Raw genomic sequence first — 15,000 nt, 5'->3', positions numbered from 1 at the left:
CTCGCCGATGTCCTGGGTCTGCCGCGGGCGCCCGCCCTGGGCGGGTGGCGCCGCGCCGGCCTTAAGCTTTTCCGCTACGCCGCTCCGGAGCTGAAGGGAAGGAAAGACCCCGCGCCTTAGCCGGCGCGGACCCCCTAGGTCCGGCCGAGCGAGGGTCCCTTCCCGCCGGGTCGGCGGCCGTCAGATCGATCGGTGGGTGACCCGCGGGTGACGGGTGACTCGTCCGAGGCTTGCCACGCGACGCGGAGGGGGCTTGTCTCGCAACCGGCGCGTCCTCGCTCTTTTCGCCCCCAGCGGAGATCCACTATCGGCGGCGTGAGAGCTGAGGTCGCAGGGACTTTGTCGGAGACGGATGTCCGAGGCCCTGGTACTCCGACTTTTGGTAAGCTAATTGACACGACCCGCTGTCTCGGACACGGTTCTTGACGGGGGTGTTCAAAAGTATGTCACAGAGAGAGTGTCACCTGTCCCATTACATGAAGACCAACTACTCAAAGTGTCCGACTTTGTGGAACTCCGGCCCGGATCCGGCCGTCAAATTCAACCTCATTCCGGTAGTGCCTTTTCCGCTCCGAGGCCTCCTCCGGGGCCGTCCGACGCCCGGTTCCACGGCGGGACCCCCGACACCGACTCGAGGTGGTACCCCTTTTTGCCGGCCGAGGTGCGCCGCCGCCGGCGTGAGGACGCCGCTCCCCGGTGTGAAAAACGGCCGCCGGAGGAATTTTGAAAGTTGAAAATTTGGCAAAGTGTCGACGGAAGTGCCAACCGCGCCGGCGGGGAGGCGCCCGTCGCCTCGCCCGGGATGGCGGCACCGGCGCCGGGTCGCCGCGCCTGCCAGCGGCCGCTAGTCTCCCCGGACGCCCGGGGGATTTCCCTTCCGCTCCCAGCGGCCGCAGTTCTCCTTCTGGTCCGCCTGGCGGCTGCCTCCGCCGGCTGCCAATCATCTCTCCCCGGCCGCCCGGGGGATTTCCCTTCTGCGCGCCTGGCAGCTCCTGCCAATCATCTCTCCCCGGCCGCCAAGGGGGATTTCCCTTCTGCGCGCCTGGCAGCTCCTGCCAATCATCTCTCCCCGGCCGCCCGGGGGATCTCGTTAAGGTCCGTGTTTCGTGGGGTTTTATTTCAAAGTTTGTCTTTTTTTTCCCCAAAGTGTCTAAGAGCCGATCGGCTCAGCGGGGGGCGCCCGTCGCCTCGCCCGGGATGGCGGCACCGGCGCCGGGTCGCCGTGCCTGCCAGCGGCCGCTCGGGGGATTTCCCTTCTGCGCGCCTGTCAGCTCCTGCCAATCATCTCTCCCCGGCCGCCCGGGGGATCTCTTATGGTCCGTGTTTTATGGGGGGGTTTTTTTGTGCGTTTGACCTTTTTTCCCCCAAAGCGTCTAAGTGCCGATCGGCTCGGCGGGAGGCGCCCGCCTGAAAACTGCGGCTTGCCACGCGACCTGAAGAGGCTTGTCACGCAACCCGGGGGGGCGGTGCCCTCGCTCTGCCTCCCCCCCGCGGGGATCCGCCGTCGGCGGCCTGTGAGCAGAGTTCACTGGGACTTTGTCAGAGTCGGGTGTCCGATCCCCTGGTACTCTGACTTTTGGTAAGCTAATTGACAGGACCCGCTGTCTCGGACACGGTTCTTGACGGGGGTGTTCAAAAGTAGGTCACAGAGAGAGTGTCACCTGTCCCATTACATGAAGACCAACCACTCAAAGTGTCCGACTTTGTGGAACTCCGGCCCGGATCCGGCCGTCAAATTCAACCTCATTCCGGTAGTGCCTTTTCCGCTCCGAGGCCTCCTCCGGGGCCGTCCGACGCCCGGTTCCACGGCGGGACCCCCGACACCGACTCGAGGAGGTACCCCTTTTTGCCGGCCGAGGTGCGCCGCCGCCGGCGTGAGGACGCCGCTCCCCGGTGTGAAAAACGGCCGCCGGAGGAATTTTGAAAGTTGAAAATTTGGCAAAGTGTCGACGGAAGTGCCAACCGCGCCGGCGGGGAGGCGCCCGTCGCCTCGCCCGGGATGGCGGCACCGGCGCCGGGTCGCCGCGCCTGCCAGCGGCCGCTAGTCTCCCCGGACGCCCGGGGGATTTCCCTTCCGCTCCCAGCGGCCGCAGTTCTCCTTCCGGTCCGCCTGGCGGCTGCCTCCGCCGGCTGCCAATCATCTCTCCCCGGCCGCCCGGGGGATTTCCCTTCTGCGCGCCTGGCAGCTCCTGCCAATCATCTCTCCCCGGCCGCCCGGGGGATCTCTTATGGTCCGTGTTTTATGGGGGGTTTTTTTTGTGTGTTTGACCTTTTTTCCCCCAAAGCGTCTAAGTGCCGATCGGCTCGGCGGGAGGCGCCCGCCTGAAAACTGCGGCTTGCCACGCGACCTGAAGAGGCTTGTCACGCAACCCGGGGGGGCGGTGCCCTCGCTCTGCCTCCCCCCCGCGGGGATCCGCCGTCGGCGGCCTGTGAGCAGAGTTCACTGGGACTTTGTCAGAGTCGGGTGTCCGATCCCCTGGTACTCTGACTTTTGGTAAGCTAATTGACAGGACTCGCTGTCTCGGACACGGTTCTTGACGGGGGTGTTCAAAAGTAGGTCACAGAGAGAGTGTCACCTGTCCCATTACATGAAGACCAACCACTCAAAGTGTCCGACTTTGTGGAACTCCGGCCCGGATCCGGCCGTCAAATTCAACCTCATTCCGGTAGTGCCTTTTCCGCTCCGAGGCCTCCTCCGGGGCCGTCCGACGCCCGGTTCCACGGCGGGACCCCCGACACCGACTCGAGGAGGTACCCCTTTTTGCCGGCCGAGGTGCGCCGCCGCCGGCGTGAGGACGCCGCTCCCCGGTGTGAAAAACGGCCGCCGGAGGAATTTTGAAAGTTGAAAATTTGGCAAAGTGTCGACGGAAGTGCCAACTGCGCCGGCGGGGAGGCGCCCGTCGCCTCGCCCGGGATGGCGGCACCGGCGCCGGGTCGCCGCGCCTGCCGCGGCCGCTAGTCTCCCCGGACGCCCGGGGGATTTCCCTTCCGCTCCCAGCGGCCGCAGTTCTCCTTCCGGTCCGCCTGGCGGCTGCCTCCGCCGGCTGCCAATCATCTCTCCGGATTTCCCTTCTGCGCGCCTGTCAGCTCCTGCAAATCCTCTCTCCCCGGCCGCTCGGGGAGGCGGGATCTCGCCCTCTGGTAGACGCTAGCAGCCTGCCACCTGCTAGGGACTCGGCCTCTGGCATTACCCAGGCTCCGGCAGCCCTGGGTCGGCCTGGCTTTTCCCAGCCGCCTGGGACGATCTCTCCCTCTGTCCTGGAACCCTGGGCCGGCCTGCCGCCTCAGGCTTAGCCCCCTGGGTCGCCTGGAAGTGGCGCCGCCTTGTGGACGAGCCGGGGAGAGCCGCTCTCCGTTGCCATCCGGTGGATTTTTAGCAAATTGCAGCTTTCCATAGCAAATTGCAGCCTTCCACCTGCTAGGGACTTAGCCTCCGGCATGTACCCAGGCTCGGGTAGCCCTGGGTAGGCCTGGCTTTCCCAGCCGCCTGGGTCAATCTCTCCCTCTCTCCTGGAACCCTGGGCCAGCCTGCCGCCTCAGGCTTAGCCCCCTGGGTCGCCTGGAAGTGGTGCCCTCTTGGTAGACACTTAGCAGAATGCAGCCTGCCACCTGCTAGGGACTTAGCCTCTGGCTTTACCCAGGCTCGGGTAGCCCTGGGTCGGCCTGGCTTTCCCAGCCGCCTGGGACAATCTCTCCCTCTCTCCTGGAACCCTGGGCCGGCCTGCCGCCTCAGGCTTAGCCCCCTGGGTCGCCTGGAAGTGGCGCCGCCTTGTGGACGAGCCGGGGAGAGCCGCTCTCCGTTGCCATCCGGTGGATTTTTAGCAAATTGCAGCTTTCCATAGCAAATTGCAGCCTTCCACCTGCTAGGGACTTAGCCTCCGGCATGTACCCAGGCTCTGGTAGCCCTGGGTAGGCCTGGCTTTCCCAGCCGCCTGGGACAAATCTCTCCCTCTCTCCTGGAACCCTGGGCCAGCCTGCCGCCTCAGGCTTAGCCCCCTGGGTTGCCTGGAAGTGGTGCCCTCTTGGTAGACACTTAGCAGAATGCAGCCTGCCACCTGCTAGGGACTTAGCCTCTGGCTTTACCCAGGCTCGGGTAGCCCTGGGTCGGCCTGGCTTTCCCAGCCGCCTGGGACAATCTCTCCCTCTCTCCTGGAACCCTGGGCCGGCCTGCCGCCTCAGGCTTAGCCCCCTGGGTCGCCTGGAAGTGGCGCCGCCTTGTGGACGAGCCGGGGAGAGCCGCTCTCCGTTGCCATCCGGTGGATTTTTAGCAAATTGCAGCTTTCCATAGCAAATTGCAGCCTTCCACCTGCTAGGGACTTAGCCTCCGGCATGTACCCAGGCTCGGGTAGCCCTGGGTAGGCCTGGCTTTCCCAGCCGCCTGGGACGATCTCTCCTTCTTCTCCTGGAACCCTGGGCCAGCCTGCCGCCTCAGGCTTAGCCCCCTGGGTTGCCTGGAAGTGGTGCCCTCTTGGTAGACACTTAGCAGAATGCAGCCTGCCACCTGCTAGGGACTTAGCCTCTGGCTTTACCCAGGCTCGGGTAGCCCTGGGTCGGCCTGGCTTTCCCAGCCGCCTGGGACAATCTCTCCCTCTCTCCTGGAACCCTGGGCCGGCCTGCCGCCTCAGGCTTAGCCCCCTGGGTCGCCTGGAAGTGGCGCCGCCTTGTGGACGAGCCGGGGAGAGCCGCTCTCCGTTGCCATCCGGTGGATTTTTAGCAAATTGCAGCTTTCCATAGCAAATTGCAGCCTTCCACCTGCTAGGGACTTAGCCTCCGGCATGTACCCAGGCTCGGGTGGCCCTGGGTAGGCCTGGCTTTCCCAGCCGCCTGGGTCAATCTCTCCCTCTCTCCTGAAACCCTGGGCCAGCCTGCCGCCTCAGGCTTAGCCCCCTGGGTCTCCTGGAAGTGTCGCCCTCTGGTAGACACTTAGCAGAATTCAGCCTGCCGCCTGCTAGGGACTCAGCCTCCGGCATGTACCCAGGCTCGGGTAGCCCTGGCTTTCCCAGCCGCCTGGGACAATCTCTCCCTCTCTCCTGGAACCCTGGGCCAGCCTGCCGCCTCAGGCTTAGCCCCCTGGGTCGCCTGGAAGTGGTGCCCTCTCGGTAGACACTTGGCAGCATGCAGCCTGCCACCTGCTAGGGACTTAGCCTCTGGCTTTACCCAGGCTCGGGTAGCCCTGGGTCGGCCTGGCTTTCCCAGCCGCCTGGGACGATCTCTCCCTCTCTCTCCTGGAACCCTGGGCCGGCCTGCCGCCTCAGGCTTAGCCCCCTGGGTCGCCTGGAAGTGGCGCCGCCTTGTGGACGAGCCGGGGAGAGCGGCTCTCCGTTGCCATCCGGTGGATTTTTAGCAGAATGCAGCCTGCAACCCGAGTGCTGGCGCCGCCTTGTGGACGAGCCGGGGACTGCGGCTCTCCGTTGCCATCCGGTGGATTTTTAGCAGATTGCAGCCTTCCACCTGCTAGGGACTTAGCCTCCGGCATGTGCCCAGGCTCGGGTAGCCCTGGGTAGGCCTGGCTTTCCCAGCCGCCTGGGACGATCTCTCCCTCTTCTCCTGGAACCCTGGGCCAGCCTGCCGCCTCAGGCTTAGCCCCCTGGGTTGCCTGGAAGTGGTGCCCTCTCGGTAGACACTTAGCAGAACGCAGCCTGCCGCCTGCTAGGGACTTATCCTCTGGCTTTACCCAGGCTGGGGTGGCCCTGGGTCGGCCTGGCTTTTTTCCCAGCCGCCTGGGACAATCTCTCCCTCTCTCCATGAACCCTGGGCCGGCCTGCCGCCTCAGACTTCCCCTTCCGCTCCGAGCGGCCGCAGTTCTCGTTCTGGTCCGCCTGGCAGCTACCTCCGCCGGCTGCCAATCATCTCTCTCTCTCTCTCCCCCCGGCCGCCCGGGGGAACTTCCCTTCTGCGCGCGCCTGGCAGCTACCTCCGCCTGCCAATCATCTCTCCCCCGGCCCTCCCGGGGGACCTCCCTTCTGCGCCGGCCGGCCGGCCGGCCGGCTGCAGTTCTCACTGGTCCGTGTTGTATGGGGTTTATTAAAATGTCGGTCTTTTTCCCCCAAAGTGTCTAAAAGTGCCGATCGGCTCGGCGGGAGGCGCCCGTCGCCTCCCCCGGGATGGCGGCACCGGCGCCCTCTCGCCGTACCTGCCAGCGGCCGCTCGTCTCCCCTGGCCCGCGCCGGGGGATTTCCCTTCTGCTCGGAGCGGCCGCAGTTCTCCTTCTGGTCCGCCTGGCGGCTGCCTCCGCCTGCTGCCAATCATCTCTCCCCGGCCGCACAGGGGGACTTCCCTTCTGCGCGCCTGGCAGCTCCTGCCAATCATCTCTCCCCGGCCGCCCGGGGGATCTCACCGAGGTCCGTGTTTCGTGGGGTTTTATTTCAAAGTTTGCCTTTTTTATTTTTTTCCCCAAAGTGTCCAAGAGCCGATCGGCTCAGCGGGGGGCGCCCGTCGCCTCGCCCGGGATGGCGGCACCGGCGCCCTCTCGCCGTACCTGCCAGCGGCCGCTCGTCTCCCCTGGCCCGCCCGGGGGATTTCCCTTCTGCTCGGAGCGGCCGCAGTTCTCATTCTAGCGCGCAGGGCAGCTCCTGCCAATCATCTCTCCCTTCCGCGACCAGCCGGAAGCGGTTCTCATTGGTCCGTGTTTCGTTGGTTATTTATTTTTCAAAGTTTGACTTTTTCTTTTTTTTTTCCCCAAAAGTGTCTAAAAGTGCCGATTGGCTCGGCGGGAAGCGCCCGCCTGAAAACCGAGGCTTGCCACGCGACCTAAAGAGGCTTGTCTCGCAACCCGGGGGGGGCGGTGCCCTCGCTCTGCCTCCCCCCCGCAGGGATCCGCCGTCGGCGGCCTGTCAGCAGAGTTCACTGGGACTTTGTCAGAGTCGGGTGTCCGATGCCCTGGTACTCTGACTTTTGGTAAGCTAATTGACAGCACACGCTGTCTCGGACACGGTTCTTGACGGGGGTGTTCAAAAGTAGGTCACAGAGAGAGTGTCACCTGTCCCATTACATGAAGACCAACCACTCAAAGTGTCCGACTTTGTGGAACTCCGGCCCGGATCCGGCCGTCAAATTCAACCTCATTCCGGTAGTGCCTTTTCGGCTCCGAGGCCTCCTCCGGGGCCGTCCGACGCCCGGTTCCACGGCGGGACCCCCGACACCGACTCGAGGTGGTACCCCTTCGTGCCGGCCGAGGCGCGCCGCCGCCGGCGTGAGGGCGCCGCTCCCCGGAGTGAAACACGGCCGCCGGAGGAATTTTGAAAGTTGAAAATTTGACTAAGTGTCGACGGAAGTGCCATATGCGCCGGGCGGGAGGCGCCCGTCGCCTCGCCCGGGATGGCGGCGCCGGCGCCGGCTCGCCGCGCCTGGCAGCGGCCGCTCGTCTCCCCGGAGGCCCGGGGGATTTCCCTTCTGCTCGGAGCGGCCGCAGTTCTCCTTCTGGTCCGCCTGGCAGCTACCTCCGCCGGCTGCCAATCATCTCTCTCCCCGGCCCGGGGGGGACGACTCTCCCTTCTGCGCGTGCGCGCCTGTCAGCTCCTGCAAATCGTCTCTCCCGCCGCCCGCCGAGGGGGGATTTCCCTTCTGCGCGTGCGCGCCTGTCAGCTCCTGCCAATCATCTCTCCTCTCTCCCCGCGGCCGCCCGGGGGCTTTCCCTTCTGCGCGCGCGCGTGCGCGCCTGTCAGCTCCTGCAAATCGTCTCTCCCCCCCCGGCCGCCAAGGGGGATTTCCCTTCTGCGTGCGCGCCTGTCAGCTCCTGCAAATCCTCTCTCCCCGGCCGCTCGGGGAGGCGGGATCTCGCCCTCTGGTAGACGCTAGCAGCCTGCCACCTGCTAGGGACTCGGCCTCCGGCATTGCCCAGGCAACGGCAGCCCTGGGTCGGCCTGGCTTTTTCCCAGCCGCCTGGGACGATCTCTCCCTCTGTCCTGGAACCCTGGGCCGGCCTGCCGCCTCAGGCTTAGCCCCCTGGGTCGCCTGGAAGTGGCGCCGCCTTGTGGACGAGCCGGGGAGAGCGGCTCTACGTTGCCATCCGGTGGATTTTTAGCAAATTGCAGCTTTCCATAGCAAATTGCAGCTTTCCATAGCAAATGGCAGCTTTCCACCTGCTAGGGACTTATCCTCTGGCTTTACCCAGGCTGGGGTGGCCCTGGGTCGGCCTGGCTTTTTTCCCAGCCGCCTGGGACGATCTCTCCCTCTCTCCTGGAACCCCGGGCCGGCCTGCCGCCCTCAGGCTTAGCCCCCTGGGTCTCCTGGAAGTGTCTCCCTCTGGAAGTCACTTAGCAGAACGCAGCCTACCGCCTGCTAGGGACTTAGCCTCTGGCTTTACCCAGGCTAGGGTAGCCCTGGGTCGGCCTGGCTTTTTTCCCAGCCGCCCGGGACGATCTCTCCCTCTCTCCTGGAACCCTGGGCCGGCCTGCCGCCCTCAGGCTTAGCCCCCTGGGTCGCCTGGAAGTGGCGCCGCCTTGTGGACGAGCGGGGGAGAGCGGCTCTCCGTTGCCATCCGGTGGATTTTTAGCAGAATGCAGCCTGCAACCCGAGTGCTGGCGCCGCCTTGTGGACGAGCCGGGGACCGCGGCTCTCCGTTGCCATCCGGTGGATTTTTAGCAGAATGCAGCCTTCCACCTGCTAGGGACTTAGCCTCCGGCATGTATCCAGGCTCGGGTAGCCCTGGGTAGGCCTGGCTTTCCCAGCCGCCTGGGACAATCTCTCCCTCTCTCCTGGAGCCCATGGCCGGCCTGCCGCCCTCAGGCTTAGCCCCCTGGGTTTCCTGGAAGCGTCTACCTCTGGTAGACACTTAGCAGAATGCAGCCTTCCACCTGCTAGGGACTTAGCCTCCGGCATCTACCCAGGCTCGGGTAGCCCTGGGTAGGCTTGGCTTTCCCAGCCGCCTGGGACCATCTCTCCCTCTCTCCTGGAACCCTGGGCCAGCCTGCCGCCTCAGGCTTAGCCCCCTGGGTCGCCTGGAAGTGGCGCCGCCTTGTGGACAAGCGGGGGAGAGCGGCTCTACGTTGCCATCCGGTGGACTTTTAGCAGAATGCAGCCTGCAACCCGAGTGCTGGCGCCGCCTTGTGGACGAGCCGGGGACTGCGGCTCTCCGTTGCCATCCGGTGGATTTTTAGCAGATTGCAGCCTTCCACCTGCAAGGGACTCAGCCTCCGGCATGTACCCAGGCTCGGGTAGCCCTGGGTAGGCCTGGCTTTCCCAGCCGCCTGGGACGATCTCTCCCTCTCTCCTGGAACCCTGGGCCGGCCTGCCGCCCTCAGGCTTAGCCCCCTGGGTCGCCTGGAAGTGGCGCCGCCTTGTGGACGAGCCGGGGAGAGCGGCTCTCCGTTGCCATCCGGTGGATTTTTAGCAGAATGCAGCCTGCAACCCGAGTGCTGGCGCCGCCTTGTGGACGAGCCGGGGACCGCGGCTCTCCGTTGCCATCCGGTGGATTTTTAGCAGATTGCAGCCTTCCACCTGCTAGGGACTTAGCCTCCGGCATGTACCCAGGCTCGGGTAGCCCTGGGTAGGCCTGGCTTTTTTCCCAGCCGCCTGGGACGAACTCTCCCTCTCTCCTGGAACCCTGGGCCGGCCTGCCGCCCTCAGGCTTAGCCCCCTGGGTCTCCTGGAAGTGTCTCCCTCTGGAAGTCACTTAGCAGAACGCAGCCTGCCGCCTGCTAGGGACTTAGCCTCTGGCTTTACCCAGGCTAGGGTAGCCCTGGGTCGGCCTGGCTTTTTTCCCAGCCGCCTGGGACGATCTCTCCCTCTCTCCTGGAACCCTGGGCCAGCCTGCCGCCTCAGGCTTAGCCCCCTGGGTTGCCTGGAAGTGGTGCCCTCTTGGTAGACACTTAGCAGATTGCAGCCTTCCACCTGCTAGGGACTTAGCCTCTGGCATTACCCAGGCTCGGGTCGGCCTGGCTGTCCCAGCCGCCTGGGACGATCTCTCCCTCTCTCCTGGAACCCTGGGCCGGCCTGCCGCCCTCAGGCTTAGCCCCCTGGGTCGCCTGGAAGTGGCGCCGCCTTGTGGACAAGCGGGGGAGAGCGGCTCTCCGTTGCCATCCGGTGGATTTTTAGCAGAATGCAGCCTGCAACCCGAGTGCTGGCGCCGCCTTGTGGACGAGCCGGGGACCGCGGCTCTCCGTTGCCATCCGGTGGATTTTTAGCAGATTGCAGCCTTCCACCTGCTAGGGACTTAGCCTCTGGCATTACCCAGGCTCGGGTAGGCCTGGCTGTCCCAGCCGCCTGGGACGATCTCTCCCTCTCTCCTGGAACCCTGGGCCGGCCTGCCACCTCAGGCTTAGCCCCCTGGGTCGCCTGGAAGTGGCGCCGCCTTGTGGGCAAGCGGGGGAGAGCGGCTCTCCGTTGCCATCCGGTGGATTTTTAGCAGAATGCAGCCTGCAACCCGAGTGCTGGCGCCGCCTTGTGGACGAGCCGGGGACTGCGGCTCTCCGTTGCCATCCGGTGGATTTTTAGCAGATTGCAGCCTTCCACCTGCTAGGGACTTAGCCTCTGGCATTACCCAGGCTCGGGTAGGCCTGGCTTTCCCAGCCGCCTGGGACCATCTCTCCCTCCCTCCTGGAACCCATGGCCAGCCTGCCGCCTCAGGCTTAGCCCCCTGGGTCTCCTGGAAGTGTCGCCCTCTGGTAGACACTTAGCAGAACGCAGCCTTCCACCTGTTAGGGACTTAGCCTCCGGCATGTACCCAGGCTCGGGTAGCCCTGGGTAGGCCTGGCTCTCCCAGCCGCCTGGGACGGTCTCTCCCTCTCTCCTGGAACCCTGGGCCAGCCTGCCGCCTCAGGCTTAGCCCCCTGGGTCTCCTGGAAGTGTCGCCCTCTGGTAGACACTTAGCAGAATGCAGCCTTCCACCTGCTAGGGACTTAGCCTCCGGCATGTACCCCGGCTCGGGTAGCCCTGGGTAGGCCTGGCTCTCCCAGCCGCCTGGGACGGTCTCTCCCTCTCTCCTGGAACCCTGGGCCAGCCTGCCGCCTCAGGCTTAGCCCCCTGGGTCTCCTGGAAGTGTCTCCCTCTGGAAGACACTTAGCAGAACGCAGCCTGCCACCTGCTAGGGACTTAGCCTCTGGCTTTACCCAGGCTTGGGTAGCCCTGGGTCGGCCTGGCTTTTTTCCCAGCCGCCCGGGACGATCTCTCCCTCTCTCCTGGAACCCTGGGCCGGCCTGCCACCTCAGGCTTAGCCCCCTGGGTCGCCTGGAAGTGGCGCCGCCTTGTGGATGAGCCGGGGAGAGCGGCTCTACGTTGCCATCCGGTGGATTTTTAACAGAATGCAGCCTGCAACCCGAGTGCTGGCGCCGCCTTGTGGACGAGCCGGGGACTGCGGCTCTCCGTTGCCATCCGGTGGATTTTTAGCAGATTGCAGCCTGCCAGCTGCTAGGGACTAAGTCTCTGGCGTTACCCAGGCTCGGGTAGCCCTGGCTTTCCCAGCCGCCTGGGACAATCTCTCCCTCCCTCCTGGAACCCATGGCCGGCCTGCCGCCCTCAGGCTTAGCCCCCTGGGTCTCCTGGAAGTGTCTCCCTCTGGAAGACACTTAGCAGAACGCAGCCTGCCACCTGCTAGGGACTTAGCCTCTGGCTTTGCCCAGGCTCGGGTAGCCCTGGGTCGGCCTGGCTTTTTTCCCAGCCGCCCGGGACGATCTCTCCCTCCCTCCTGGAACCCTGGGCCAGCCTGCCGCCTCAGGCTTAGCCCCCTGGGTCTCCTGGAAGTGTCGCCCTCTGGTAGACACTTAGCAGAATGCAGCCTTCCACCTGCTAGGGACTTAGCCTCCGGCATGTACCCCGGCTCGGGTAGCCCTGGGTAGGCCTGGCTCTCCCAGCCGCCTGGGACGGTCTCTCCCTCTCTCCTGGAACCCTGGGCCAGCCTGCCGCCTCAGGCTTAGCCCCCTGGGTCTCCTGGAAGTGTCGCCCTCTGGTAGACACTTAGCAGAATGCAGCCTTCCACCTGCTAGGGACTTAGCCTCCGGCATGTACCCCGGCTCGGGTAGCCCTGGGTAGGCCTGGCTCTCCCAGCCGCCTGGGACGGTCTCTCCCTCTCTCCTGGAACCCTGGGCCAGCCTGCCGCCTCAGGCTTAGCCCCCTGGGTCTCCTGGAAGTGTCGCCCTCTGGTAGACACTTAGCAGAATGCAGCCTTCCACCTGCTAGGGACTTAGCCTCCGGCATGTACCCAGGCTCGGGTAGCCCTGGGTAGGCCTGGCTCTCCCAGCCGCCTGGGACGGTCTCTCCCTCTCTCCTGGAACCCTGGGCCAGCCTGCCGCCTCAGGCTTAGCCCCCTGGGTCTCCTGGAAGTGTCGCCCTCTGGTAGACACTTAGCAGAATGCAGCCTTCCACCTGTTAGGGACTTAGCCTCTGGCTTTACCCAGGCTTGGGTAGCCCCAGCCCGGCCTGGCGCTCGCCGCAGGAAGGCCTCCTCGGGGGCTCCGGTTTTTTGGGGGTTTTTTTGTCAAAGTGTCTACGGAAGTGGAAGTTCTCTCAGGGGGAAGCTCCCCTCGGACCCTGCCCAGGAGGGTGAGCCCCGGCCCGGCTTGCCTCCCCTAGGCCCGCCCGCTCCGGAACCCGGTTCTCCCTGCAGACCCCGCCTCGGGGCAACCCTCCAGCTCCCCATCTCCCGGCAGCCGGGGTCAAATACAGCACCACCTCTTCCTTCCGCTGGCCCTCAAGAGTCCTCACCGCTCCCCCAGGCAGGCTTCCACGGGAGGCCGATCGGACCCCGCCATTAAGCCCCCTGACAAACGGCCGTCCCTGGAAGTCTCTCCGGGCCCGACTATTAAGTCCCACCGCCGACCCTCCGGGGCCGACTATTAAGTCCCACCGCCGACCCTCCGGGGCCGACTATTAAGTCCCACCGCCGACCCTCCGGGGCCGACTATTAAGCCCCACCGCCGACCCTCCGGGGCCGACTATTAAGTCCCACCGCCGACCCTCCGGGGCCGACTATTAAGTCCCACCGCCGACCCTCCGGGGCCGACTATTAAGTCCCACCGCCGACCCTCCGGGGCCGACTATTAAGCCCCACCGCCGACCCTCCGGGGCCGACTATTAAGCCCACTGCCAGAGATAGCACTCATGGGAATCTCTCTGGGCCCGACTATTAAGTCCAACTGTGACTTATGCTTGGAAATGTGACTTATGCTTGGAAATGTGACTTATGCTTGGAAATGTGACTTATGCTTGGAAATGTGACTTATGCTTGGAAATGTGACTTATGCTGGCAAATGTGACTTATGCTGGCAAATGTGACTTATGCTTGCAAATGTGACTTATGCTGGGAAATGTGACTTGTCCTCGCAAATGTGACTTATGCTGGCAAATGTGACTTATGCTGGCAAATGTGACTTATGCTGGCAAATGTGACTTATGCTGGCAAATGTGACTTATGCTGGCAAATGTGACTTATGCTGGCAAATGTGACTTGTCCTCCCAAATGTGACTTATGCTGGGAAGTGTGACTTGTCCTCCCAAATGTGACTTATGCTGGGAAATGTGACTTGTCCTCCCAAATGTGACTTATGCTGGGAAATGTGACTTGTCCTCCCAAATGTGACTTATGCTGGGAAGTGTGACTTGTCCTCCCAAATGTGACTTATGCTGGGAAATGTGACTTGTCCTCCCAAATGTGACTTATGCTGGGAAATGTGACTTGTCCTCCCAAATGTGACTTATGCTGGCAAATGTGACTTGTCCTCCCAAATGTGACTTATGCTGGCAAATGTGACTTGTCCGCCCGAATGTGACTTATCCAGCTAAATGAGACTTCTCCCTAAGCTGAGCTCCAGGGAGGGTAGCTGGTAGACTGGGGGCTTAATCTTCAGCTTCTACCGGGCTTATGGAGCCCTGAGTCGGCCTGGCTCTCCCAGCCGCCGGGGACAATCTCTCCCTCTCTCCTGGAACCCTGGGCCAGCCTGCCGCCTCAGGCTCGCCCCCCTGGGTCTCCTGGAAGTGGCGCCGCCTTGTGGACGAGCCGGGGAGAGCGGCTCTCCGTTGCCATCCGGTGGATTTTTAGCAGAATGCAGCCTGCAACCTGAATGCTGGCGCCGCCTTGTGGACAAGCCGGTTAGCGCGCCTCTCCGTTGCCATCCGGTGGATTTTTAGCAGATTGCAGCCTTCCACCTGCTAGGGACTTAGCCTCCGGCGTTACCCAGGCTCGGGTAGCCCTGGGTAGGCCTGGCTCTCCCAGCCGCCTGGGACAATCTCTCCCTCTCTCCTGGAACCCTGGGCCTGCCTGCCGCCTCAGGCTTAGCCCCCTGGGTTGCCTGGAAGTGGTGCCCTCTTGGTAGACACTTAGCAGAATGCAGCCTGCCACCTGCTAGGGACTGAGCCTCCGGCATTACCCAGGCTCGGGTAGCCCTGGGTAGGCCTGGCTCTCCCAGCCGCCTGGGACAATCTCTCCCTCTCTCCTGGAACCCTGGGCCAGCCTGCCGCCTCAGGCTCGCCCCCCTGGGTCTCCTGGAAGTGGCGCCGCCTTGTGGACGAGCCGGGGAGAGCGGCTCTCCGTTGCCATCCGGTGGATTTTTAGCAGAATGCAGCCTGCAACCTGAATGCTGGCGCCGCCTTGTGGACAAGCCGGGGAGCGCGCCTCTCCGTTGCCATCCGGTGGATTTTTAGCAGATTGCAGCCTTCCACCTGCTAGGGACTTAGCCTCCGGCGTTACCCAGGCTCGGGTAGCCCTGGGTAGGCCTGGCTTTCCCAGCCGCCTGGGACAATCTCTCCCTCTCTCCTGGAACCCTGGGCCTGCCTGCCGCCTCAGGCTTAGCCCCCTGGGTTGCCTGGAAGTGGTGCCCTCTTGGTAGACACTTAGCAGAATGCAGCCTTCCACCTGCTAGGGACTTAGCCTCCGGCATTACCCAGGCTCGGGTAGCCCTGGGTAGGCCTGGCTTTCCCAGCCGCCTGGGACAATCTCTCCCTCTCTCCTGGAACCCTGGGCCAGCCTGCCGCCTCAGGCTTAGCCCCCTGGGTTGCCTGGAAGTGGTGCCCTCTTGGTAGACACTTAGCAGAATTCAGCCTGCCGCCTGCTAGGGACTCAGCCTCCGG

This window comes from Leptodactylus fuscus, unplaced genomic scaffold (assembly GCF_031893055.1).
Source record: "Leptodactylus fuscus isolate aLepFus1 unplaced genomic scaffold, aLepFus1.hap2 HAP2_SCAFFOLD_59, whole genome shotgun sequence".
In the NCBI taxonomy this organism is placed as follows: domain Eukaryota; kingdom Metazoa; phylum Chordata; class Amphibia; order Anura; family Leptodactylidae; genus Leptodactylus; species Leptodactylus fuscus.
This window is presented reverse-complemented; position numbering follows the sequence as displayed.